The 26,570-nt window shown below is 34.3% G+C and overlaps 1 long non-coding RNA gene across 1 annotated transcript in view; it reads right to left on the bottom strand.

Moving 5' to 3' along the window:
• Window positions 1-24,230, bottom strand: part of LOC128291639 (uncharacterized) — a 95,595-nt gene extending 71,365 nt beyond the window's left edge. Inside the window, exon 1 of the long non-coding RNA XR_008281447.1 lies at window positions 24,200-24,230. This is a non-coding gene — a long non-coding RNA (uncharacterized LOC128291639). The remainder of the gene's footprint in view (window positions 1-24,199) is intronic.
• Between the last annotated feature and the right edge of the window lie 2,340 nt (window positions 24,231-26,570).

Genomic DNA, 26,570 nt, shown 5'->3' with positions numbered 1-26,570 from the left:
TCCCATTCCCTAAGGTGGATGGCCGGCCATGACAAATTATGGGCAAGGGGAAACATGTTCCCAACATGTTTTACTAATGGATGATGTTAGAAATGATAAAATAAGAGTATGAAAAAAAAAAAAAGAAAGTGTTCATTCTTCTCCATAGGCTTGGCCGAATGTCCTAAGGAAAGAAAAGAAAAAATTTGTTCATCCTTTCTCATCTTCTTGGCGAAAATACTAAGGGAAAGGGGAGGATTTTTGCTTCATGCTTGGGTTGTAAGAGACCTAGAGGAGATTTGGCTAAGTTTACATCAAGATTAAGGTATGTATGAGGTTGTGTTGGGAGTTTCATGCATGGTTTGGTTACTAATTTGATGTGCATGTTAGCCATGGCTCAAATCCTTGTTATGCCATGGAAATGGTATTTGGCCAAAGTTGTATGGTGATAAAGCCATTGCATGCTAAGTGTGAAGCTTGATGATGATGCATGCAATGATGGATTGTCTACTCTTGAGTAAGATTTTGAGTTTTCTTTTGTGTTTAACCATGATTGAAGTTGAATGGAGCATGATTTTCATATTCGCCATGATGCATTCATGAACATGGTTCATGCTTCTTGCATGTTAGTTAAAATTTGTATTTTGGATGGCTATGGACATCTTGAAATTGACCATGCTCATATTGTATATATATGTTTGCACATGATGTTTTGGCTATGAAGTAAGTGATGAATATATTGGTTTAAAGAAGAAGATGTGGAAGAATGCTTGTGAAATTGCAAGCACAATTCGCCTAGCACACATATAAGTGCTCGATGCTATATTATAAGTTTTGGGCCACAATGTGCAAAGCATTAACTAGTAAAATGCATGCTGTTTTTGTGAGGTATTAAGTGCAAAATTGACCTCAACATGTACATGAATATTCGGCCTTGGGTAGCCTATTGAAGGCCTTAGCTTTTCCTTGATGCTCAAATAAATTGTATTGAATTGCTTGATGTAGTATAAAATGTGCATGACCATTGTGTATTCAAGCTAAAGAGTGGCCATATGACCATTTAAACTCCTTGTCATATTCGCCATAAGCAAGCACAATGAGGTTTTAATAAATTGAATTTGTTTGAATTAGCTCAAGAGCTAAGAGGGCCACAATTGGACAAGGGAAGGAAAAGGTGATCGAATAGCCGAAAAAGCCGTTCGACAACATCCGAGGTAAGTTCTCTAGAAGTGACCTTACTTGAATTATGTGAGATGAAGTATGGATGTGTATGATTATTGATTTATGTGTGTATGAGAAATTGAATGATACCGGGCTAAGTCCCGGCGAATATGCTTGTGAATATATGTGCGTTTGAGCCTTAGTAACTGAAAATGAAATATGTATGTCCAATGATTATTGATGTATGTGTACATGAGAAATTGAATAATATCCGGCTAAGCCCAAGACAATTATGCTGGAAATTATATCCGGTTAAGACCAAGGCAATTGTGCTAGTGGCTACATCCGGGCTAAGACCAAGGCATTCGTGCGAGACATTCTATCCGGCTAAGAACCGAAGGCATTTGTGCACGTGGTTATATCCGGTTATATTCCGAAGAATCTTGGGCTGGAGGTGAGTGTTGGTTGCTGTAATAAATTCAATTAGTACACTCGAGAAGCCCAAAGAATAAGGTACGTTTATATGTGCATTGGAAAGTCGACATGTTTGAGCAACATTCGCTCAATCGACTAATGAATTTCAGTTATTGAATTGATTGATACCTTGTGAAATTATATAATGATGAAGTGTGAAGTAAGAATGTGTATTAATGAAATGATGCATTTGGCTATGTGAATGTATTGCTGTAATTAGAGTTGATTATATTCCTTGAGACTTACTAAGCATAAAATGCTTATCCCGTTGCTTTGGCTCTCGTTTTCTAGATTTCACTCAAGCAATCGGATTTGGGATCGTTGAAGTCAAGTCATCCACACTATCAAGCCTCCATTTTGGTATAAATTTTGGTTGAACTTGAAATGGCATGTATAGGACTACCCTTGTTGGTTAAATATGTTGTGATGTATATATGTACGGCCATGCGAAAATGGCTCGAAAAAAGGAAGCATGAACTTAGACTAATTGTGGTTTGTATGTATATATTTGGTGTCATGATGTGGCTATGGCTTGGAAATGGGAATGTTGGTCATATGATCAGCCATTGGCATGGTTAAAATGATCATATATGAACCTATGTATGGCAAGACTAGTTGGTTCATGGAGACTACCAAATAGGTAAGACCTACCTTAAAAACAGATGCTGCCAGCTGCAGTGACGTGAATGTGAAAAATCACCAAAATTCGTAGGAATGGAACTAAATAGTGAATAAGCTATGTAAATGAACCTTGATGAGTCTATTTTCATATGGAAGAAACGAAACAGTCATAGGAGTTACATGTTAAGAGATATTAAAGCTATTGTGAGACAGGGCCAGAATGGTTTCTGGGTTCCCTGTCGCAACTTTAAAAATTTACTATAAATTATCCAAAAATAATTAGGAGACATACCTTATATGTACAGATTCCATTTTGAGTCTAGTTTCATTAGAAACAAACGGCACCAGCATTAAAGCCCTGTACAGAGAGATATTCAAGTTATACCGCGCGAAGGTCAGAGCAGTCAATCCCTGTAACATGTTTGACTTTAACTAATAAACTGTACCAATTGGCCCGACCAAAAATTCTAGAAATAAATCCATGGATGGATATATGAGTCTAAATTCAGGGAAAATTTACGAAACCAGTTTCCAAGTTTTGAAACTCGAGATATGATTTTTAAGGCGACAGTGATGCAGTTTTCCAGCCTGACTGGAAATGTCAAATGGATGGGCAAAACAAGTGAACTTGGCTTGTTAACCCCTCGTGTCCGACACCGGCGATGGTCTCGGGTTCGGGGTGTTACAATGTCCCAGACATGGTCTTACACTAGCTCTTACATATCCGTGCCGATGCCATGTCCCAAACATGGTCTTACACTAGCTCTCGTCTCAATGTCGATGCCATGTCCTAGACATGGTCTTATACTGGTTCTCATAATGTGGCCAATGCATGTCCCAAACATGTCTTACACTGGCACACAAATAACCCAAATGTCATGGCATGAATATCTGAATTGTTTCTTAAGGTTCAAACGAGAATTCTGCTATCACAATATTCATCATACATAATCATTTCCACAACCAAGCAATTCATGCTATATCAATTTAAACCCATATAATAATAATGTAGTTGTATTATTTACATACAACTTACTAATTTCAGTGGAATATCATATTCCATCAAATCTCCAAGCATTCAATCAACACATAAATGTTATTTACATTTGACATCACTTTCTCATATACAATATCATCAACATAAACTTTAACACAATCATGGCAAGATAGATTTTCAAGTATAATAACAATGGCATAAATATCATGCTCATTTAATCACATGAACTTACCTCAAATGCAATTTCAGCTAATTATTCTCTTTTTATCTTTAACCACGCACTTTCTCGACTTAAGCCCAAATCTCGATTTTCTTGATCTAACATTATAAAATTCACTCATTTAATCACTAAATAAATTTGGACAATCAAAATTCACATTCTTGGCAAAATGACTATTTTGCCCTTAGACTTTCACAAAATGACCATTTTACCCTTACGCCCGAAAATCGATTTTTATCGAATTTCCTTATTATCCAAGCCTAACCAACCAATTATTACTCTTATGAAAACCCCAAATTTCTACTATTTCACACAATTACAACCTATTTTATAACTTTTACAAAATGACCCTTTTAGGTGTTTTCCATGAAAATCTTTTCACAAAAGTTGTTTATCATACAACTAAGACTTATTTTTTTCCATAAAAATTCAGCAAACAACATAAATCCTTTCATGTAAAATCCCTAGACTATTAACCATTTCACAAAATAGTCCCCCCATTAGCTAGTTCATGCTACAAGGGTTCCAAAAGTACAAAAATTATCAAAAATAGGCATCTAAATCACTTACTTGTAAGGGATATAAGTTGATGAAATTTTTAAGCTTTCAAAACCTCCTCTTTACTGGTATTTTTGGTGGGGAAGAAGGAAGATGAAAAGATGACAACAATTTTTTCTTTTTGTTTTATTTTATTACCAAAAAAGTCACCTAATGCACACCAACTTTGACTTTTCAACTTTTTTTGTCTCCTTGATCATCCACTAACATATTTATGGTCTATTTACTCAATAAAGACCCTAATTTAATGTTCTATATCTATTTGACACCTTTAGCTAGCAAAACAAAACTTTTGCCCTTTACGTGATTTAGTCTTTTTTTGCAATTAAGCATGAAATCGCTAAAATTATTTCACCAAATTTTTCATGCACTCATATGATCATTCTATACCACTATTCTGACTAGGCCTAAAATTGGGCTGTTACACTAGCAGTATGCCACTTAGGCATCCTATTACTATCATGTTTGAGATATGGATTTTCCTAGACTCACATCTTGTGAGGTTTGCCCGTCATTGCCCCAAAACACACAAAGAACCTTAGTCGATAAATGTAACTTATCCATCCTTTTAAGACTGTGCCATGGCCATGGACTTTTTTCAAAATTCATATTTACTGTCTCAACGGACCTCATCTATACCACCGTAGTGACCAAAATCACAACTCAACCTCTCCACACTCATAGACACCTTCATTTCCCAAACAATTTCAATCATATATTACACATTCAAGTAGACTAACTCTCTTCTTAACCAAAGCATATTTCATTACATACTATATACACATCATCACAATCATATCTCACAGTACACATTTTGAACACATACACTTAGTTACTCTACAAAATAATATTCATTCATACATACAGTTCATTACGTTCTAGACTCACACAGACCAATATCAAAGATACATGCTAATTTTTAGCAATCATTCATTTACTCACTCATCGTTTCTGATACATCAATCACAAAGGACTTATTTACAAAAACTTGTAGGAATAGATATTAAAGACTCACCTAAGACTCACTTACTGCAACTACCAGTAACAGCAGCTGCTTACAGAACATGAATCATCATTAAACCCATTTACAGACAGATTGCTAACATTTCAATTATAGAAAATCTCTATACAGGGTTTTTCATTCGTAACTTACTACCCATATACTTCATAGCATCCTTATTCTTAACATGCAAAGTTACCAGACTTACCAGAAGATGGAACACCTCCATCTGATTCAAGAATCCTTAGCTTCCAGATCATATAAGAAGAGTAACTAGAAATAAAATTTAATACTTATGAAAAGAAAGAAGTAAAGAATTACTTTGAAGAAAGAAGAAAACCCTCTTAGGAACCTTTCTCACACATATATATAATCCACTCCCATTTAGTGGAATTTGACAAGTTTCCAAAATTTCAAAATATGCGCTTAATAGTGTCCTCCAAAATTTGAAGGAAACATAAATGAAAGTCTTTTCAAAACACCATTTGTCTAATCTGTTTAGCTAGTTTATAACCAAATTTAGTTACTGAGACTTACCCTTCACAATACTAGATCAAACTAGGCATGATATACATTTGGCAGTGACATACACAAAGCTTACTCTTCCTATATGTCACATTCTTTCTTTTACTGAAGAACACGTTGAAGATTGAATCTTGATATACTTCCCTAGATGGATACTCAATTTGCCCAAAACATTAGTTCACTAGAATCTACCATTTGGCGAACTAATTTTCGAATGCGATAGAATAGATATCTTCTCGTCTACGCGCCTAAAATTTGGGTTATCCAAATTTGGGGTGTAATAACTCCCGCCCCCTTAACAGAATTTTTTCCTCGAAGTTTTCTAACTTTGAATAATTCCATTACAAAACTAAAAACTAACTATTCACGGTAGGCATAAACCACCCATTTGGTGACGAGAATACTAACAGTTTAATTCACATGGGCGGATCTAAGACTTTGTGGTTACTTATGAAATTTTAAACGTTTCATAACTTACTTTTTCATAAAAGTCGTTTTTATGTCAGAAAATCTAGACAGTTACCATAAAACCTATTTCTTTCCCACATTTGTTCCTTTATACAACAGACGCTTAAACACCCTTTTCAAACACTTTGGTGAATAGAAAAAACCTTAATTTCTTCTCTAATAAATCCTTTTACTCTCTTCATCTTCAGTCTCTTTAATTCTCAAAGGTAACATTTGTTTTTCCTTCGCATTTTTTTTTCATTTCCTTTAACACAAAATGGTTTGAACCACTACTAGAGGGAGGGGCCGTGGTCAAGCCAATCGAAATACTATTACCAAAAACCCAATCATATTTTAACCTAAAGGTCTCAAAAATACTCCACCATGTGTAGAGGCTCAGACATGATAAGATGAACTGATGTTAAAGAATCCAATGCATTCAAGACCCAAACTTTGCTTATGAATTGCTGTGACCCTGTGGATCTCGTCTAAGTGATAATTCCATAGGTTTCATTTTACCCCTGATTTTGCTAGAGTGCAGTTTCCATCTACCACTCAACCCTTTCTTTTGTATTGTACTTAATTAATATGGCATTGCACCAGGGAAGTGATCAGGCTTATCCAGGTGGAAACTGATGGCTTTCTATATTAACTATTGCATACACAAAAAGCCACCATTGTTGGGCATTTTCCAAAAATTTTACCAACTAAAGGTAAAAAGGAAAGGAACGACGGAAATTTGCAACTGTACACAATTGCAACAAGTAATAAAGTGACGAGGTATCATACCCATAAGAACCGTGAAAGAGAATATTTATGAAATGAAAATCTAAACAATTTGGTGATAGAAAATATGTTGATTTGAAGTGGTGAAATAAAAACTAAAAAATTAACTAAGTGCTAACTAAGAAAATAGAAAGTAAAATTCCAATGCACGATTTCTAAAAATGAGTTTAATCAATATGACATAAAATATGTTAGATTAATTTTATTCTTTAACTTAGAATTATTAAAATCTTGTTCATGTTGTTACGAATAATTTCACGGTAACTCGGTAACTTGCTAACTAATGCACATACTTACCTATTAAAACTCAATAAGCTGTTGACCATATTCTATGTCAATTCAAACGATTAATCAAATTTTAATAAGCAAGTAAAAGATTTAGTGAGGTAACAATATCTCTCTATATTGAAACAATTTAATCACAATAATCTTGCAAGTAATACAAGGCTAGTGTATTGTTTAATATCGTCACTAATTTAACCCTCAGCTACCATAGAAGATTAAACATGCGCTAATTAAATTTGTGTCCATTAATTATAAGTTCAACCCGTTTAAATAATTAATTCAATTGTTACCTTACAATTAAAATGCAACCATGACTAAAGCATGGTTTTACTTAATTGAACAATTTACTGAGACCTAATAACAATACAAACACATTTTTAATAATCTTAAGCAGATAGAATGCAATTAATCTAACACGAAAGGAGTTTAAGTCATTTTAATTAATTGAAGAACAAAACAAAAATATTCATGCTCATGATCAAAACAAATCTAAAACAAAGATTAAGAGAAGGGAGATAGAAAAACAAATCTCGATGGTTTTCCAAAGCCAGACTAGTGTGCTACTCTTTTCTTTGCTCATTCTGTTGATCCAAGGCCTTCACAGACACTTGATTGGTGCTATCCAAGAGGCATGCAAGCTCCTTTTCAATAGGGGAAATTGAAAAAGGAATGAAAATTTTTGGAAAATAACTAGAAGGGAAAAAGAGAGAAGATGTGTGAAGTAAGGGGTGAAAAATGAGGAAGTGAGGGGGGCTATTTATACTTGAGACTGGCAGCTCAAGTTGTCTAAAAATATCATCCAATTCCTCATCCTATGTATGACCATGCAAGGGGAAGGAGTGGTTGGGTTTGAATTTGCTATTTTTAGCTTGTGGTTAAAAAAAATGCATAAGAAGGGGAGGGGTTTGAATTGCCTTTAGGAAAATTTCAATGGCTTATTTGCAAGTGTTAAAATCAGCCAAAATAAGTTGATTAGGTCAACAATATGGGACAGTTCGGGCTACTATTTTGGACTTGTCCATCCTCCCTCTTTACTTGCTCAGTTCAGGCCCTTTCCTTTACTTCAAGTTGCCCATTTTTCCCAATAAAAATTAAAATAGGACCAATTGATTCAAGAAAGAGCAAAATATTAAATTTAAGTCCTCCACGGCTATTAATTCATCATCTTGTGCTCCCAAGGTGCCTTGTAAATTAATTTTTCCAAGGTGACTATCGATTGCAAAACTGCCAAAAATATCTCAATTTATGCAAATTTTTTATAAAAATAATTAAAATTCAAAATATTTTATAAATTAAGCTCAAATTATTATTTTTATAATGAAAGTATAAAATTTGACAGAAATTGCTTAAAAATTGCATGAATTAATGCTCAAAAAGTGCTAAAAAAGTTTATATATTTTAGTATTTCCAAACTTCTGCTGGCAGTGCTCATTTAGTGTATGATTAGGCTATGAGCCCATTATCTAGAATAGTATTTCAAATGTTCATCAAAGGAAAGACAAGTACATAAGAGTTATTTACAAACTTGAACCTATATTTGGTTTTTCAACAAGATGGTCCCTTCCTCTAGAGAGTATATGTGCATAACATCAGCCAGTAGATTATCAAGTTGCTGAAAAGCAAAATATATAATTAAAAAGGGGTGTGTACTTGATTTGGTGGAGCTCATTTCAGTTAGGAATGTATTCCAATACTGTTTACAAGACTTAAGTCCAAATGGTTGTCGACCAAATGATATTATCGAGTTGTTGGATGATCTCTTTGCGCCTTTAACTTCTGAAGTTTGGCCTTATAACTCAGACAGTGAATTGGAACACATCTTAATGGGGCGTAAAAGAGAACCTCTTTTTTATTTTTACAACATTTGTGGTCTTCACCTACGCAATTGGAATATCATACGTAATCTTGTTACAACTTCTACTTATTCTTCAAACTATGGTAACTCTCCTGTTATTGGTGCAGAATCCTTATCACTTCACACTCTGCGCCTATCTTAGTTTAGAACATAGACATTACAACCATTCTTAATGAAGGTCAATTAAAGGAGAAGACTATTGTTGCTCTATAAATAAAACAACAACAAAGAAATCTAAGAAAAGGCCCAGATTAGACGAGAGTGTTCAAGAGACTGAGAGTTGTGAATGCCTTCCTTTAATAAGGCGTAGACCAAATAAAGAGCTTGCCATTACAGTTTCTCACTCTTCTTCAGCTATTGCTTTTTCCAAAATTCTAGTGCCACCTGTTGAGTCCGCCCATGAAGTAGACTCTCAAATTCATATCTCTGATCCTCCCCTAAAGGAGAATCTTACAAAGGCTATACCTTTAACTCAATTAGTAGTTCCTCCTAGTAATCTTCCACATGACACTCCTTCAGTTGAAGTAGAAAGGACTTTTCCTTAGCGCAATCTATTGGGGTCAATACCAGCTTTAGTCTCACTTAATTCTAATTTTCAACAACAACAAAATTCTGTTCCTTAGCAGTTTAAAGAAGCTTTTTCCTTTTACTTTACTTCTAATCCAAATGATACCCCTCTTTCCCTCATGGAAAAGGCTTCACAAGTTTTATCTATAGAGCATGGGCTTTGGAGTTGGGCCTTTTAAGATACCAAGAATTAATACAATGATAATCTGGCAAATCTAGAAAAAGTTGTGAAAACTGGCGAGGACTCTATAGCTAAACTATGCCGAGATCATCAAGAGTATAATAGCCTGATTGAAAAACTTGATACTCAAGTCCTAAATTTAAAGGACAAATATAAGGAAACAAAGATTGAGTGCAAGTAAATAAAAGAGTAGATCAATTAGCTGAAGTATAAATAAGCTATTTTTAAAGAGAAGCTCAAAGTTCAGGAGAAGTGTCAGAAAGCAGAGTTGGAAAACCTACGCTAGACCAATGAAGAGGCCCTCAGAAAATTCCAAGAGGACACCTAAAAGAATCTCAATGAAGCTTTGCTAAAATGGAGGTCCAACCTGATTCTACACGCCCAAATGGTTGTCAATCTCACTCAAGTGGATTTCAACTAGCTGAGTGGCATTTCTAAAAAGACACTAAATTTTAATGTTTACCACCATAAGGGTTAAGAATGGGAGACGTTTTAGCGGGAGTGGAAACAATCAACTAACTTCTTCATTCCTACAACACCTTAGGCTGATGATGATGAAGAGAACACATGAGAGGGAGAACAAAATCTTGATGACCATCCTCCAACAGAAAATATCCCAACTGATCCCATAAACCAGTCTGTCAAAGAAGATAATTAAGTATTTCTTTTGTCTTACATTGCACTTCTTTTTCTATCATTCATGTAATATATTTCCTTATCTATTTATGAAATTATTATTTTATTCTTTTACTATTCTTCTTATCACAATATCTTAAACATAATAAAATATGATTCACATATACAAGAGTTTAACATACCTGAGAGACTAAGCCAAGTTCAACGTACTATGCATATAGGGCTCCTCACATTGACTGCAAGAGAACCAATTGAATTAGGCTCTGATACCAACTTGTAATGCCCTTACTCAACTCGATTCACCGAGTTCGGGTTTTGGGTATTACTACACAGAAAACTTAACGAAATTCTCAAAACCATTGACAAAAACTCTTTACTAAAGACATTTCCCATTAATTTGATTAAACATTCATATTAAAAGAATAAAAGAAAGTATTTACAATTAACATATTGTAATGGGTTTTTCAAAATTTTATTACAACTTATAAGTTACAAAAGACAAACTCTAAGGGTATTGTAACCCCCCAAACCTGGCCTATGACGTTATGGCCAAAATTTTAAAGCCACATTAAAACCATACTTGCTAAAAACAATTAGTTTCAATTGTTTTTACAAAAACTCTAAAATTTAAATACTAAGTGATTTTATTTTTGCAAACAAAAACACTTATTAGAGCACGAATATTGAAAAGTTTATTATTTTATCGAAATGTCGTCTTAAGTCATTAAAACAAAGAATTTGCAATATTATTAATTATTTCTTAAAATAAATTTTTTAAAAAATCTTTCATGATGGACTTTCGAAAATACTTAGAAAATTCATAAATTTACAATTTTATTTAAAATCAAATAAAATCATAAAAATTAAATAACAATAATTCAAAATATTTGTAAGTTCATCAAACATGCATGCATGATAGTATAAAATTTAAAAGTAAAAATAACCCAATAAAGGTCCAATGTCCAATGTCTACTGTGCAAAGTAACAAACCCCATAGTTCATAAACCATTTGTTAAAATTTCATGTGAGAGACTCCTCCGTAACCTGAATCCAAGTCCTATGTCCGTGAATCACCTAAAAACGTTATGAAACTAAAGGGGTGAGCTTTTAGGCTTAGTGTGAGTCTTATAACAGTTCAAATAAAAATAAACACATACTTATTATTCAAAATAACCAATATTTATGCACATGATCATGGCAGTGCAGTCTTTATAAAATAATTATGCAATTCTTTTTAAAATATCCTACCCATCACCGCTACACTCCGAAAAAAGTTCCCTAGAACTCATCCATCCAAACACTCCAAGATATATGTTGATGAAGCCACTAAATTCGTAGACAGGCTGCCATGTAGGTTGTTGATAAACTGCCAAATTCACAGATAAGATGCCATGTAGGTTGTAGACAAAACCATCAAATTTACAGATAAGCTATCAAATCTTCCTCCTTACACATATCCCAACCCCATGCATGTGATATGACCATAATGAACAAAATTTCACTTTATTACAAAATATCACTTTAGGCATGTGAATCATGCTCATCAAATCACTTATCACATAGTATCATATAGGCATGTATTTCACATTTTGTCTCGATGTATCAAAACATCATATTTTAATAGTCATATAAAGTCATTTATGTCATAATATCACATAACATGAGAATGAGAATAACATACTTTTTAAATTAGTGATAATCATAACTACACAACATACTTTTCATAAAAATAGTTGATTCAGAATCACTTGTATAATCTGTTTTGATGGATTTAGTCTTCCGTTTTTGAATACTTGTATTCGCATAAAACACAAATCAAATAATGATATTTCATTTAGGCATTATTAATAATATATATAGCTTGTATTGGGTTAGACCCACATCCGAATTCGTATGACTCGATAATAACAATTTCAATTCCCAACTCTAAGAAAGGAGATCAACCTTGAATCCTAGTTAAAAAATTAATACCATGACAATATATTGACATTTTTAATAATATTTTCAAATAAATGATTAAGTTGAATCATTTACTTAATCAATGGTTCCAATGAAGGATGAAGTATAGATTAGGGGTTTCAAATAAACATTTCATGTGCGAACAAGAAATACCCTCATTAGAATCTTTTATAAATGAGAATAAAGAAAGAAATAATCTAATCGAATGATTTACCAATACTTAGGCAATCTCTAGGATAAGGAGGCTCAACTAACAAATAAATAATAAAAGAAAAATGATATAATAGAAAAGATTAACAATAAAACCTTTCAAGGAAATCGAGATATGTAGTTTGAATAATAAAAAGGTTGATTACAAAGAGAGGAGGAGAAAAGAAAGAAAATAGTGAAAAATGGTGGTGGTTGATGGCACCGGCACGGGAACTGTACGATGATGGTGGTGACGATAGAGGTCTAGTGGTGGAGATATGGTGGTGAGATGGTGGTGCGATTGTCTAAGAGTGGGGGAGATGTGGAAGAATTAGGGAAAAAAGATTTGTTTAGAAGGTGAAATGGAAGAAAAATGAACAAAAGGGAAGGAGAAAGGAGGCGGGGTGGCCAAAGAATGGATGAGATAATCAAAATGAAAAAAAATTATGAGAATAAAACTTGTCTAGGTGCATTGGACGATACTCTATGGTAAGGGAGACAAAATGGTGGTAAGTTGGGGGAAGAAAGGCATGGAAAAGGGATCATGGGAGTGAAAAGGGGGCTAATGAAGGAAGGTTGACTCACACACAAGGAAGGAAAGCTTCTATTGCATGGGAATAAAGGTGCATGACAAGAAGGGTTTTTCCCATGTAAAAGTTCCCCAAAAAAATATAAAGAATGATGAGACTTGAACCTAGGACCCTTAGGAAATTTATTTAAGCTCTTAACTACTAAATCATTTAATTCCTTTTTCGCACTCCTACAACAATCATTTTAAAAACATGGTGTGACATTTACGAAGGTATTCAAACTCAGATCATCAATGATAGCTCTACCACTACTTCATCACTATAATTGATACTTATCTATTAACAAATGTGCCAAGGTCATTGTAACAACCGTTTTTGGGTTAAATCAAAATAGTGGTTTTGGGACCGCAAATCTGAAGTAGAAATATTTATTTTATTATTTCTTTAAGGTCTACAGCATGATAGAATAACTGTGTGAAATTTTCGTTAAGAAATTTTATCAATTGAGTGCTCAATTTGACTAAAGGACTAAATTGCAATAAGTGTAAAATGTGAGTTCTATAAGCTAAAGGTGTTTGATTTTTATAAATTTTTATATTGGAGGCCTTAAATGGTAATTAGACCATTATAATTTAGGATGGACAAAAATAGATATGGTTAGATATATTCCTAATGTTTTAAGTTAGGGGTAATTTTATAATTTGGTAAATAAAGCCAAAATAACTTAATAAAAAGTGTTCATCTTTTCAAATTTCATCCTCATATCTAAAAATTTGAAGAGAAACCATAGCTAGGGTTTGGCCAAGCTTTCAAGCTCGATTGTAAGTCCGTTCTTGTCCCATTTCTAATGATTTTTATATTTTTGAGATCATTGTAATTTGATCTAGCTATTTCAAGGACTAATTTGAAAGAAAGTTAAAGTCTAAAATTTTACCCATGTTGAATATGTTTTTCTTTTGATGTTTGATGGTAGAAAATGCTTGTTTGTTGTTAGTTAAACAACATTTGTAAAGTGATTTTTGATAAAAACGTCAACTAGGGACTTATTTGTAAAAGATTATAAAATGTGTAGAAAAGTGTTAATAAATGAAAAATGTGGGCCGTTATGAATACAAGTATTATTCAGCTAGGCTTGGGTTGTAATGAAATTGAAAGAAATTCATTTTACAAGCCTAGGGACTAAATTACAAAATGGTGAAATGTTAGGGGCAAAAATGTAATTTTTCCATAATGTGTTTTTGGATTATATTGAATAATGTGATTATTAAATAAGCTAAATTTGACATTATAGATCAAGAAAAATGAAGTTCGGGTCTAGATCAGGGGGAAAACAAAATAATTGACGAATAGATCCCTTTTGCCATTTTTGCATCCCAGGTAAGTTCGTATGTAAATAAGCTTTATTATAATTGTATTTTAAATGCTTTAATTTTGTATGAATTGTGTAAAAGACTCTATGGACACATTCGACGACATTTTTGGCAAGTGAGAAATCTCAATCGAACTTTAGGAATAGATTAGGATACAAGTGACATCTCACTAGGGTTTTATGTTATGTGATTTGGGTGCTGGTCCTGTACGTCCTACTGGTGGCTAAGTATACTGGCATATGTTTCAGTTACTTGACAGTTTGTCTGGGTAGCATCGTGTAGCTACGTCTCGACTGACAGGTTGTGTGAGCAGGCCCGTTGATGGCTCGAGAGCAAGCATATATGTGCTATAAGATAGAGGTAGCAATGGCTACATATGTGACACTTGAAGTGTAAGATTTGCCGAGTATCTGACATTATTATTCCAAGTGGTTCATTGGGTATGTCAAAGATGAGAATAGGTATGAAATTATTATGAGATGGTACGGGTATGTACAGAAAGCTTATGATTATTAAATTCGTGAAATGATGATTTCAAGGTAAGTTTGTGATGGAATGAATTATGGTTCTGAGATTATGGTAAATTACACTATCTTATATTACATTACTTGAATGTTAATGTATGGCAAGATTTTCTTATTTCCTTGAATTGAGCTTACTAAGTTATATAGCTTACTCCGTTTTACTTTCCACGTTTTATAGTGTCACCAAGCTAGCTCGGATAGGAGATTGTCGGAGATCGTATCACACAATCAAACAGTCATTTTGGGTATCGATGAGCTTAATATTTTGAGTATATGACATGTATAGGGACTTGGTCATTTTGGGTATATGTGTCATTATGAACTTGGCCAAATGTGTTGGCTTATATTTGTTTAAGCTAATTTGGTAATTAGCCATGTAATTGGCTTATTTTGGCTAAATGGTTGTAAGCCTATTTATATAAGTATATGTGTCAATGCCTTTTGCTTATGTATTTAGTAATGGGTTGTCGTATGCTTATTTATGATTAAATAGCTTGTAGTTAAATGATTAAGTTTGATTTATTAGTATGCTAGAAAATCTATATGGTACAATGCATGATAATGGTAGCCATATTGAAACTTGTAGAATGTGAGTTTGGTATGGTTGGATTTGGTAAAATATGATGCTGTAAGTTTGTTAAGTATTGATAATAAAATGACATGATTTAGCCTTGATTGTGGATGTCTTGGTTGCCTAAGTATGCTATGATTTGTGCCATTAAGGTTGTGAATGTGTGTGTGCAAATAAGGATGGAAAATGGCTTGGTAAATAGCCTTTATTTTGTCCACATGAGTAGACACATGGCCTTTGCCATGGGCATGTGCTTTGGTCGTGTGTCTCCTGCACCCTAATTTTGAGAAATAGAATGCTCAGCCGTGTGAGGGACACAGCCCTGAACATGGGCGTGTGTCCTAGCCATGTGAAGTCTGGACCTATTTTATGAAAATTAAATTAACAACATGGCCTAGCACACGAGAGTGTGACTCTACCGTGTGACCTCAATTTGTTAATGCCTTGCAAAACAGAGAGTTACACGGGTTAAGGACATGAGCGTGTGTGACCACACGGCCTACCCATACGGGCGTGTCCCAAACCACACGAGCGTGTGACCCCTGTTTATAGCAAAAATTTTCTAAGTTTTGTAAAAATTCCCTGAGTTATCGGTTTAACCCAAAACCACTTTCGAAGCATGTTTTAGGCCTCGTAGGCTCGTATTAGGGACTTTATGATTGAATACAAATGGTTTTAATTTGGATGAAAATTTATGACTCGATTTGTATGTTTTCTTGCGATGTAAGTCCAGTAATGCCTCGTATCCTGTTCCAGCATTGAATACGGGTAAGGGGTGTTATAGTCATTTAAAAAATTTTTGGGCGTGACCACTCCCGGTTCATTAACCCAATTTCTACTAACTCGATTTTTAAGATGTAACATGTATAGTATTTCTAAACATCAAATCTTCCTATACGCCCACTGTATGCATAATACCCCCACTTGTTGCTACTCTGACATAATTCTAGCATCGTCTCCTCAAGTACTTACACTGACGCGTCATACCTAAAACATAGATATAACACCAGTAAGTTCAGAGGAACTTAGTGAGTTTCAAAAATATCGTACCTTTTAACTTTTCTTGATAAGTTCATTTTAAATATTTGGACTTTCCACATCTATCTTTGGTGAATACTTTCACAGTGTCAGTTGTATACTATCATACTTTTACACCACTTACCATTCGTACTATATTCTCATTCATTCTACTACTTGATTGACTTCAGGTCTTGAAAGTTGGAACTACCTTCTCTTTCTCTTCAAGTAACTTCTAACAACGAATCTTGAACAAATAATCATATAAACCATCCTTGCCGGATACCACTTACTGTTCATACTTTTGGCGGATACCTATACTTATAGTGAACAGATCAGATTCCATCAGAGCTCAGGGCAAGATATAATACTATACCAATACAATGAAAGTCAAATTACTTAGAATTCCACATTATTAGCATAATTATTCAAATTGGTGGAGTCTTTCATCGAATTTTCCTATATACTTGTAACACCCTTCGCCCGTATCCCTCACCAGAACAAGGTTCGAGGTGCTACCAGATTTAAACTCAACCATTTATATAAAACCAGGCCGTAAAAATTTTTAATCAATTTTAAACTTTTCATAAACGCGTATATTATCCTTTAATCGGGCTTACAAGGCCCCAAAATATTCATGAGGCATTATTAAATATTTACCAATATCTTAGTCTTGTATCATTTACTTACTCAACAATGAATCACAATTCAAATTCTAAATATACATGCTATAAACCACATCACAGGAGATAATAACATACAAGCATATGAATAATCAAACGACCTTAATAACAGGCCAAAGTCTTTGGCTTAATCATAATATTACATATTCAACTTTACAACCCTATACATGCCATAGACTCGAAACACTAAGATTTACTTACGCTGATAACGTAGACTCGACAATGTGATAATATCAACCCTATACATGCCATAGACTCGAAACACTAAGATTTACTTACGCTGATAACGTAGACTCGACAATGTGATAATATCTCTGATGGCCTCCAACTCGAGCTAACCTGGCAATCCTAGGGAATATGGGAAAGAAAAGGGAGTAAGCTTTACGCTTAGTAAGTTCATAAGAAAATAATAAGCAACTCATTAACAAGTTTTATCAATGTTTACAACATAATCACAAATTCACTACAAGTTGTCTTCCTGAGCAACAATCACTAAATTATTTATAAATGGAGCTACTAAACTCCAAATCAATTGCCGTTAATTTTCCCTGAAAATAGGCTCATATACATTCTATCTATAAAAGTTTCAGAATTTTTTGTTTGACCAAACAATACCAGATTTTTCTTAAAGTTTCCCCTGCTTCACTATTTGACTAATCTGACCACTCTTCACTACGAATCAAATTTATCATTGTACAAAATTCAAAATATGTTCTTGTTGATTTCATTTGAAACTAGACTCATTAAGGAGTCTAATAATATAAATTTTATCTTATAACCATTTTTTACAAATTATAATGATTTTCTAAAAACAAAACAGGGGACCCCGAAGTCATTTGACTCTGTCTCACGCCACTTCAAATATCTCACTATCAGCAACTCTTTTTCTTACACGGTTTCTTTTATAAGAAACTAGACTCATTAAGCTTTAATTACATAATTTATTCAGCTTCTAACTCAACTCCCACAATTTATGGTGATTTTCCAAAAAATCACATTACTGCTGCTGTCCCAAGCAGATTTATAACAAATTTACTCTTTCACACATTCTTTGCATTCATATTAGTTAAACATGTATATCACCAATCAATTTCATCACATATCTATAATTTCACTTAAGCATAATATCAATACACTACATCATGCTCAATGATTCACACACAACCGTTCAAATTAGCAATTATAAGATGGTTCCGCACATAGTCCACCCTTATCGATAATTTATGATGGTTTTACCCTTACTCACATATATGACATAGGCATTTAAATACTTCAGTGTCAACTTTAATTCAACCGAATTTAGCCATTGTACCATTTCATAACCACAGTTACTTATGCCATTCATATCTAAATGGTATTTCACATAATTCATATAACCTTTCACCATGACCGAATACACACATACACATATGACATTTTCACCTATGTTTCTCATTTCACATTCATGATTCAATTCCAATCGATCTAACATGTATAAGTATATATCACATACCTGGCCAACTTAATGTATTGGATGAATTAAATTGCCGATTTAACACAAGGTCTCATAGTCTTAGACATTTATCAAATCACTGGCATTTAGTCTGCTAGGTTTTAAACCCGAATTCATCACCGGCACGAAGCCTGCTAGACTTTAAGTCTGAACTCATTCACTGGCATTTCGCCTGCTAGGCTTGAAGCCTGATATCATTTCATCGGCATTATAGCCTGCTAGGCTCAAAGCCCGATATTATCTCATCGGCATTATAGCCTGCTAGGCCCGAAGCCTAATAATATTATTCACCAGCTTAAAGCTTGCTAGGCCGAGGCTCGAATATCACATTTCAATAAACAATTCACCTGTTCTTTTGTACTTCCATAACTTATACTTCAATTACGTATAACTGAAACACATATCTATGAACAAAGATTTTCATCCTTTCAACCACATAGGGTTTAATTTCCACATTGGAACACATATCTTAGTACATCATTTAATAGTATCAAAGTCGACTAGATATGCTAGTCACATACGGCTCATAACTTTAATTTAATATTCATTCAACACAAAGAACATATGTGTATATATATATATATACAATCAAACATCTTCTTAATTATGATTATTCAACTCTTAAGCATATAACATGATCAAACACAAACACTTAAGAACTTACCTTGGATTTTATCGAATAACTACGGATTGACTAATCGACTAGTTTCGCTTTCCCTTTATCCAAAATTGGCTATTTATGCTCTTGAGCTTGATTAACAAATTCAACTTATCACATCTCTATTATTTAAAACCACATTCGGAAATTTATAAAATACTATAATTATCACATTTCATTCATCCAAAATCATATTCGGCACATAAAAAAAAACATTGATAAGTCTCAAAACACAAACAACACTTATCAAAGTCATGTAATTTACACACTTCACATGGCACTACTACATTCATTAAACTTACTTTCATACAACCATTCTTAGACCGTAATATAACATCAAGTGCACATGCTGTTCATATAGCCGAATATCACTTAACTAATTAATGAAAAAAATCTTTTAATACTTAATTCCACAAGTCCATTCGGCATTAGCTCATCCAACTCATATTTTTCATTGACAACCTCTATAACTACAATTTATTCACATCCTTATTCATGCTACATTCGCCATTATAAATAAATAAAATATATAAATAATTACACAATGATCACTTTAGTCGATTATAAATTCTCAATTAAATCACATATATCATTTACAAGCTCAAACTCATCCTTTACCTCATTTCTCTCATTAATTCATATTCGGCAATCTTTCTAACCGCTTAAATGATTATAGCACAAGGACATTTTCAATTCAATCAAAGATGATCTCACATTTACAATTTACAAATGGTAATTTCATTCTATTTATCTCAATTTACTAACAAACCCAACCTTGCATGGATTTAAGCACATTCGGCCATTATTTAATAACAATTCATTCACATCATAATTCATGTTCATATTCGGTCATCTATACTCATACTAGCCATATAACTATTAAATTCCAAATTTAAACACAAGTATAACATTTTAACACAATGGCCGAACACTTCATGAAGTTACCAAGACTCATCATTTGCTATTTCACACACACTCACATCCAATCCTTTTTATTAAACACTCAAAATCAACCATCTTCATGCCTCATCACAAAAATATCAAAACACCAACCAAGAAATACAACATCCATGGCCGAATATCATCTCCATCAAATAGAAAAATTTGAACCATGGGCCAGGTAGAATTCAAACTAACAACTTAAAATATACATGAATTTTAAAGAATAATATCAAACATACCTCAATCTAGTTACAAGCATGGCCGAACTTCTCAGAAACTTTTCCTTTTCTCTTTTACTTGGTTTTTCGGTTAAGAAAGAACAAAGATGAACAAACTTTGTTCTTTTTCATCCCTTTTTGTTTTATTAATTCTTATTTCATTTTATAAAACATTTAATAATTATTTCTTATATATATAAAATGCATATATTACAAATAATCATTATCATGGTCGGCCACTAACTTTAAATTGGACAATTTGACATGCAAGTCCTCCCTTTTAATAAGCCATGCATTATTCGGTCACCTCATTTCTTCCTAACACATTCTTCAAGTTTATCACATAAGTCCTTTTTCATAATTTCACATTCAAATGACAAAAATTAGACATGATACTTTCACACATGATACTTCACATATAATAAACATAGAAAAGAGCATTTAAATAATTTTGTGACTTAGTTTTGTGGTCTCGAAACCACTTTCCGACTAGGGTCAAATTAGAGCTGTCAGAATACTAATCTGACAGATAACAATAGCGGATACCCCTTTTTAACATGTTGAATCATACTTTTTCTCAAGAAATTTCCTTAAGGCTTAATCAATTTTATCACAAAATCTTGCACTTTAGAGCTTCAGTCAAATCATAGCCTTTTCATACACTTACCAGAATACACCATTATGGCTGAACAGAGTATGCCAAAAATGCGACATATAGATTACACTACAAAGGCATTATACATAGTATGTCACAAAGCTAACAGAATGCCAAAAAAGCCATATCATAATGTCACAAAGGGTAACAGAATGCCACAAAGGCTAACAAAATGCTCCATAAAGGCCAAATTAGAGTAAGCCATAAATACTAGTAGTATGCCACTTAGGCATCCAATAACTGTCGTGTTTCCTAAACTTACATCACGTGAGGTTTGCCCAATATTGCCTTGGGAAACGCAAAGAACCCTAGTCGATCAATGTGGTTTATTTTCCCTTTTCAGAATGTGCCATGGCCATGGACTTACTTCAGAATTTACATATCAAAATTCATGTTTACTGTCCTGATGGACTTCATTGTATACCATCATGGTGACCAAACTCACAACTCAACCTCTCTACACTTATAGACACCCCCATTTCCCAAACAATTTCAATCATATATTAGACATTCAAGTAGACTAAATCATCTTTTTAACCAAAGCATACTTCATTACACACTACATACACACACGTTCCGGACACATACACGTAGCTGCTCCACAAAACCATATTCACTCATCCACATGGTTTATTATATTCTAGACTTATAGGGACCAAAATCAAAGATACATACTTATTATCAGTAATCATTCGTTTACACACTCATCATTTTTGATACATCAATCAGAGAAAACTTGTCTACAAAAACTTGCATGAATAGATATTATGAACTCACCTACTACAACTATCAACTTCAAACTTGGACATCCAATTCAAACTATCAACAACTGCTTATAGAACCTGAATTCATCATTAAACCCATTTACAGACAGATTGCTAACATTTCAATTACAGAAAATCTCTTTGCAGGGCTTTTCATTAATCACCTACTACCCATATAATTCATAGCATCCTTACTCTTAACATGCAAAGTTACCAGACTTACCAGGAGATGGAACGCCTCTGTCTCATTCAAGAATCCTTAGCTTCCAAATCACATAAGAAAAAGAACCAGAAATAACATTTAATACTTATGAAAGGAAAGAAGCAAAGATTTACTTTAAAAGGAAATAGAAAACCCTCTCACGAACCTTTCTCACACATATATATAATCCACTCCCATTTACTGGAATTTGACAATTGTACCAAAATTTCATAATGTGCCCTTAATAATATCCTACGGAATCTAAAGGAAACATAAATGAAAGTCCTTTTCAAATGCCATTTGTCTAATCTGTTTAATTGGTTTATAACCATATTTAGTTACTAAGACTTGCTGTAACACCCCGAACCCGAGACCGCTGCCGGTGTGGGACACGAGGGGTTCACAAGCCAAAACCACTTATAGCACCGACCAACTTGACATTCCCAGGCAAGCTGGAAAACTGCGTCACTGTTGCCTTAAAAAGCATATCTCAAGTTACAAAACTCGGAAACTGATTCCGTAAATTTTCCCTAAATTTAGACTCATATATCCATCCTTGGATTTATTTCTAGAATTTTTGGTCGGGCCAATTGGTACAGTTTATTTGTTAAAGTTACCCATGTTACAGGGGTCGACTACACTGACCTTTGCGCGTTACAACTTGAATATCTCTCTGTACAGGGTTTCAATACTGATGCCGTTTATTTCTAATGAAACTAGACTCAGAAAGGAATCTGCACATATAAGGAATGACTTCTAATTCAATCTGGATAATTTATGGAAAATTTTCAAAGTCGCGACAGGGGACCCAGAAACCGTTCTGGCCCTGTCTCACGAGAACTTTAATATCTCTCGGTATACTGATCATATGATCGTTTCGTTACTTTCATATGAAAATAGACTCGTCAAGGTTTGATCACATAATTTATTCACTATTTAAAACCATTCCTACAAATTTTGGTGATTTTCCCCATCCACGTCACTGCAGCTGGCAGCATCTATTTTTAAGGTAGGCTTTACCTATATTGTAGTTCCCATGAACCAACTATAGTCTAGTCATACTTAGGTCCACATATGATCATATTTAGCCATTCCAATGGCTGATCATGTGACCAACTCTCTCATTCCAAACCATAATCACATCATGAAACCAAATATAATTACAAACCACAAATGGTCTAATTCCATACTCCACTATTACGAACCATTTTCGCATGGCCGTACACATATACATCACAAGTACTTAAAAACAACCAAGGGTAGTCCTATACATGCCATATCCAAAACTCAACTAAAGGAGTACCAAAAAGGGCTTTGATAGTGTGGTCAACTTCAACTTCTATGATCCCGAATCCGATCGCTAACGAGCAAAATCTATAAACAGAGAAACAAAGAAACGGAGTAAGCAATTTATGCTTAGTAAGTTTCGAGCCATAATATACACACAACCAAAGCAAAGCATTCAAGTAGCTAAACAATAATTCATATGCACAATTTCTCAAAGACATGCTTACTTCACAATCCCAACTCTTATATTCATACACAAATAATGGCCTAGTTAATGCCGATAGCTCATTTATCATTAGAGCGAATATTCGTACGCATTTACTCATAGTGTGCAAAGCACACACAAAACATACCTTGTTGTTGGGAATTTCACAAGTGCAATAACTGAAAATTTTCCAGCAGCTTATAAATTTCAATTCACATACCTTCGAGTTTATCCGGATATAGCTACTCGTTCAAAACACCTTCGGGCATAGCCCGGTTATGGTAACCCGCACAAATGCCTTGGATGAACCGGATATCACAACTCGCATTAAGCGCCTTGGGCTTAGCCGGTATCATAGCTTCGCACAATTGCCTTGGGCTTAGCCGGATATCATAGCTTCGCACAATTGCCTTGGGCTTAGCCCGGTATCATAGCTTCGCACAATTGCCTTGGGCTTAGCCCGATATCACTCGAACATTCATACACATCTTTGTTTCATTTTCACAACAAAACTTTTATGCACAATTCACTTAACAAAAATATCATTTTGGCTCAATGGCCATATACAAGGGCAGAATTTCGATTGCTTATTACTTCATTCAATCGAATCAAAATCTAAGTTTCGATACTCGAAAACTTACCTCGGATGTTGTCGAACGATTCCGATGGCTATTCGACTACTTTTTCCTTCCCTTTATCGGATTTGGTCCCCCTTTGCTCTTGAGCTTAATTTAACAAATAATTTGATTCAATCATTTGAGTATCGAAAAGAAGAACTCAAGGCACTTAGCCCACATATATTCACTAGACATTAAAGTCACATAAGTACGAATTCATGAATCGACTTAACACACAAAGCCTTCAACATGCTTACTCATGGCGAACAACACAACCTCTTAGGCACTCATTCATGGCCGATTATGCATGTTGATGTTGAGGCCAATTACATGTTTAACACCACACATGAATGGCACACATTTTACTAGCTAATGCTTTACATATTGTAGCTCAATACTTATAATATAGCATCAAGCACTCATATGGCCGATTATACTTAGCCATACTTGCACCAAATCAACAATAAATTCCAAGATTTTCACATCATATGTGTACTAGGCGAATGTACTTGCAATTTCACAAACATTCTTCAACAATTTCTTCTTTAAACAAACATATTTATCATTTACTTCATAACCAAATCATCATGTGCAAACATACATACACATATAGGTGCATGGCGAACCTCAAGGTGTTCATAACCATCTAAAACACAAATTTTACCAATCAAGTAACAAGCATAAATCATGCTCATGAATGCATCATGGCCGAATACATCACATTCATACCCCTTTCAACTTCGGTCATGGTTAAACAAAGAACTCAATGTCTTACTCAAGATTGCTACAAAGAAATTTCAAGAGTAGTCAATCCATCATTGCATGCATCATTATCAAGCTTCACATTTAGCATGCAATGGCTTTAACACAATATCAACCTTGGCCTAATACCATTTCCATGGCATAACAAGGATTTGAACCATGGCTAACATGAACATCAAGTTAGCAACTAAAACATGCATGAATCTCATGACACAACTTCATACATACCTTAATCTTGATGCAAGTATAGCCAAATCTCCTTCTAGATCTCTTCTAAACCAAAATGGAGCAAAAATCCTATCTTCTTCCTTAGTATTTTCGGCCAAAAGGAGAGAACAAGGATGAACAAAATTTTTTCTTTGCTTTTCTTTCACTCACGGCAACAATGGGGAGAATACCACACTCACACATTTTTTTTTGTTTCTCTTCCCACCACTAAATTTTTTATCATTTTATCACATCATGCATTATCAAAACATGTCATAACATGTTTTTCCTTGCCCATAACTCCTTGTCATGGCCGCCACTATGCCATCTTTGGGGAATTTGACATGCAAATCCCTTAATTTTGCATGCATTATCAACTAGTCATCACACATTTCCCCATCATACTTTCAAAGTTTACTACTAGGTCCTTTCTAGTGAAATTCACCTTTATAACACTAAATCAAATCATCAAAAATGCCACACACAAATTAACACATATCATAGGCATCCAAATAAATTTTAAATTATTTTTATGCCTCGATTTTGTGGTCCCGAAACCACATCCCGACTAGGGTCAATTTTGGGCTGTCACAACTCTCCCCCACTTAAGAAATTTTCGTCCCCGAAAATCTTACCGGTAAATAGGTTTGGGTAACGCTCTTTCATAGAGCTCTTGGGTTCCCAAGTAGCTTCTTCCATCCCGTGTTTGAGCCATAACACTTTTACTAACGGAACCCTTTTGTTTCGCAACTCCTTCACTTCACGAGCTAGGATACGAATCGGTTTTTCTTCATAACTCATATCGGATTGAATTTCAACCTCTGATGGACTAATTACGTGCGACGGATCAGATCTATAGCTTCGAAGCATCGAAACATGAAAGACATCGTGAATCTTTTCGAGTTCAGGGGGCAAAAATCAAACGATATTCAACTGGACCGACTCGCTCGGATATCCCATATGGCCCAATGAACCTCGGGCTCAACTTGCCCTTACTACCGAATCGAGTATCTTTTCCAAGGCGAAACCTTGAGAAACACTTTATCTCCCACGATGCTCGATGTCTTTACGCTTCAGATCCGCGTCACGACTTCGACGATCGGAGGCTATCTTGATTTTCACGGATCACTATCACTTTCATTCAGCATCTTTAATCAAGTCCACCGAAAATTTTGCTTTCACCGAGCTCCGTCCAACACAATGGTGTACGGCATTTACGCCGCATAAGGCCTCGTAAGGTGCCATCTCAATACTTGATTGAAAACTATTGTTGTGCGAATTCAATCAAAGGCAAATACCGTTCCCATGAACCATCGAACTCGAGGATGCAACATCTTAACATATCCTCAAGTATCCGAATTATCCGCTCGGATTGACCATCGGTTTGGGGGTGAAAGCGGTCTTTGAAATGCAACTTCGCACCAGA

Source organism: Gossypium arboreum, chromosome 4, assembly GCF_025698485.1.
Source record: "Gossypium arboreum isolate Shixiya-1 chromosome 4, ASM2569848v2, whole genome shotgun sequence".
NCBI lineage: Eukaryota > Viridiplantae > Streptophyta > Magnoliopsida > Malvales > Malvaceae > Gossypium > Gossypium arboreum.
The sequence above is the reverse complement of the archived record's forward strand: the minus strand, read 5'-3'. Positions and strand labels throughout refer to the sequence as shown.